We start from the raw sequence: 4,416 nt of genomic DNA, 5'->3' as shown, positions 1-4,416 counted from the left end.
CCTCTGGTCTTGAGTTTATTACAATCACAGCCACATGGCCATTGCTCTCAGATCTATTGAGAGGATGTTTAAATGGATAAAAATGGTTTTGTGTTTGTGTGGAGATCACTTAATAACTATTTTCATCACCATGGAAACAGGGAATCTGTCTCCCACATTTACAGCGGTGGGCTGGTGGCCCATCATGTCAAACACCGACTGAACTGTTTACACTGTCAATTTATTCATCATAATATTTGAAATGTATCACGCTTTGTATCAATATTATCAACATTTTTAACAATTGGCAAGCCAATTCAATCTTGACATTCAAACGTGTTAACTCCCTAAAGTACAAAATACCTATGTGGGATATCTGCAGGGTTATATTTCATTTAGATTGTTTTGATACAAATATCATCCATGGATCAGTGGAAGTATATAACCATTGCTCCATAATTCAATATAGATGTAAACTATTAGTACAAACATTTAGCTGAATTAAAATAGCTGCATTATCTTAACGATGGTACCTCATGCTTCTGTATTTACAGTCCAAATCACAAATACTGAGGACATTTTGACTAAATTGCTCACATAAGCACCCAATAATACATACATCCCCACAAGTATATAATGTGAAATATAGAAGTAGTGTTCATTTATAATCATCACATTCATAAACATGTGCCAAGTTGGAGTACAGAAGTTACATTTAAATAAAGTCTTACTATAGATTTCATTACAGCCCTTTAAGCAGTATAGCAGCATGTTTTCATTGTTGCATTGTGCTCTTCTATCTGCTATAACAAACACTGACCATAGTGAGTCTGGCGGCCTCTGGTGCAGGGCTTTAAGTTCGTTTTTAGTTGAAAGACACACATTACACTTAAAGAAGTTCTGCCATCTACTGGCAGGGAGTTAAAGCTTCACATACATAATTTAAATTCCATTAAAGGTCCCATGTCATGGCCATTTCTACTGATTATAATTCCATTGTTGAGGTATACTAAAATAGATTTATATTGTGCAATTTTCCAAACTCACATTGGTTTCTCATACAGCATCTCTGTAAAGTATGTGTATTCACCGGTATTCACTCTCTGTCCTAAACAGCTTGTTGGAGCTCCTGCCCCCCAACCCCCTCCCCCTCCCTGTGAGCCCAGTGTGCTCTGATTGGTCGGGATGTTGCGAGGCTCGCTGCTCAGTGAGCTGGCTTACTGGTGTGGTTTCCGGGTCAGCGATACAGCGAGAACAAACGAGACTCATCCTGAGCACACACAAACACTCACAGCCGAAGTAAAAACAATAAGTGTGGCTTGATATTGAGTAAGAAAAAGGTTTATAAACGCTGTGAGAATGGGTCTGCGGAGAGCATTGCTCCGCGATCCCAACTCGTCTATTATCGACCAGGGAGCTCTATGCAAGTCAATGGGACTCCCTGTTAGTTGAAAATGTACGCTAAAGGTCCCCCCACTGCGTTTGATAGTGACGCCAAGGGATCCTGGTGTGTGAGAAGCTCCGCGGATTGGTCCATTTTGGTTCCGAAACAAATGGAAAAAGAGAAATCTCCAACGAGGCGTTCTGGGGCAGCATAGACAGGTATTTTCTGTGTTAGAGTTTTACTTGCTACAGGGTGTACTTTGAGGGTGTTTGACTCTGCAGACCGTTTACATGCATAAAAACCTTCATAACACACAAGGGGACGGGTAATAACCGGAAAAGCATGACATGGGACCTTTAAAATTGAATTTTGACTCAGCGAAAATCCACTTTTAGATCAGCATCCTGCCAAACACAAAGAAGGGTAAACGGGAACTAAAATGTGGTTATCAGTCACTATATCTCCTACTGTAAATGTGCAATTAAAACACTGTAAATGTTTAACAGAGGTGATGTCGGTTTTCCTACAATCACCCATGCAAAATCACCCTTTGTTAAGAGCTTAAAAAACATCAGCAGTAAAACTTTTCTCTATAACTGCCTTTTAAAGTTTCCACTGAAGTGAGTCTGCATGATGTCACAGGTGTGGCTTTTGTCTGGGTTTTTATCAGCTCTAATTAAACACCATTCTTCATCTTAAGCAGCTCCTTCATCGCTCTTTCATCATCTTGTTTCAAATGTATTTTAGGTGTAATAAAATATGTAATATCACTCAAAACAAACAAGCATGCAATAAGACAGTGTGCCAAAAGGATCATTTATGAGACATGTTGTCATTTGATCTTCGAATGGTAAATATGGCGGGGACATCCGTTAAATTCATGCCAATAGTAGAAGAACAGCTAAGTAGAAAGAGGATTTGATTGGTAGAAGCATGGGTCTGGAAAGGTCTTATCAATATTTGTGAATATGATTTAATCTTGGATGAATATGATAGAACATCCTGAGCATATTTGTTTAAATTGTTTACTTTACTATCTATTTTATCCTAGATAATATCCCCCTTGTTCCAAATGCTTTACGGTCAATCCACTTCCTTCTTGTCTGCATCCCTTTCAGATCTCATATGACGACATTAATGGTTTAAGATCACTGACCTCTCGCTTCAAGAGAAATTGTTTAATGTTCCCAAATATTGGACGGACAGATATCTCTCTTTCACCTTTTCTTCCTGTTCTGATATAGGTCAAACACAGTATATCCATTATACATCACACCTGCATGTGTCTTGGCTGTGAGGGATTTTTTAAAAAGAGGACATGACTAGTGTTAATATGTGGGACAGATCTCAGCTGGAGCACAAGCAGAAATCTGTCATATTTTTTGTAACAGCGCAGTTAGAAGTGTTAATCTCTGCTAATAGCCCAAATATGCTGTAATCTCCCATATACAACATCTCAATAAGAGTGTGATTCCTGAAGCATTAGCAGTGGGTTGGAAGTGCACAGTTTGTCCTCAGGGTGGCACCAGAGGAAGACACATGAGGTTACATCATTATTAAATAAAAAAAGACATTTAAAAAGGTATTTTGAAATGAAAACTATAATCTGTAATACATCTGTATCTATACAATTAATCGAAACTGCCATTGAATGATAAAGCAGCAACAGCTGTTTCATTTGGCCACTTCCGGGCTAAATTAATGAGGCACATTGTGAAATTGGGCTGTTAGCATGAACCTGACTTGAGGCACGATTTATATAGATATTGATTTGACCATTTAATTATTGAAATATTTTTTTTAATATCTAGAAATACAGGGCCCAAAAGGTAGAAGAGATGTGATTGGCTGCCACTTCTTTTTTTGTTTGTTTGTGAGCAACATCAATCAGCAAGATGTCTCTCGGTTCTCAAACTTTTTTCAATCATGTACCCCCTTTGAAAAAAAAGTTCAGCCAAGTACCCCCTGATCAGCGCAAAAACAATTTGTTCCGGGAAAAATGCCTATAAAGAGGTACAGTACAGCGCTGCACCATCGGTGTCTGATTTATTAAAACAACAACATTGTAACTGAGAAACACTTAAATGCTACATTTAAAATGTTTACAATCCATCACTAAATGAATGGCAAACCAATTTTAACATCATGCAATAACACAGAGACGACATTAGTTGCATTGAACTGATCTTTTTAATAAGTTGTACTTACAATTTAGTGAGAAACATGGGCTTGTGCTTCACTGAGGATCTTTGTCATTCTCGGTGACAGGGAGGCAAACTGCAGTTATTACACTTCGCGTTTTGAAATATGTGTAACTCTGTCTGTCAATATAAAACCCACACTGCTCAAACTTCCTTACTTTTCCCAAAATTGGTATATTTATTTATTTATTTTGGGGCGTGGGGAATGAAGAGAAAAAAATATATGAGCATTTTATGAGCATGGGATTTTGACCCCTCATTCCTCATATAAACATATGCATAATGCTGCGCTATACTTTGCGGCCACACACCGTTGCCAAACAACGCTTATTGTTTAGTTGTCCTTTGATAAGCAGGCAGTCATATAATTAACTAGAACTATCTCGATCTGATAGATTTGAACATAAATGGGAGTGAAGTATAACCGGACGCGAGAGAGAGATCAGAGATCAGATCAGCTGCTGCTGACGGAGAACACGCAGCTCTGCATGATCACAGCTCCGCCGCTGTGACTGACCTTTGAGTGGAGCAAAATTAAATAAATACACACTTAGCTTGTTTATCTACTCTGGAACTAGCTAAACGAGTTATACATATATGTATTCTTTACTGTCGGGTCACTTATCACAGGTTCAGCGAGCTGCACGAGACTGACGGGCTGTCAGGAGAGGGAGAGGAAAAGAGAGCACCACGTTTATTTCCCCCATTTTATTATCCAGAATTACTGTAAACCTTTGAATGAAGAAGTTACTATTAGTAGTTTGTTTAAATGCATTACTTATGTTGTTTTTTTCATTAACATAAAATAAATCTCACGTACCCCCTGCAGTACTGCAACGTACCCCTAGGGGT

This window comes from Gymnodraco acuticeps, unplaced genomic scaffold (assembly GCF_902827175.1).
Source record: "Gymnodraco acuticeps unplaced genomic scaffold, fGymAcu1.1, whole genome shotgun sequence".
NCBI lineage: Eukaryota > Metazoa > Chordata > Actinopteri > Perciformes > Bathydraconidae > Gymnodraco > Gymnodraco acuticeps.
Note: the sequence above shows the minus strand (reverse complement) of the source record.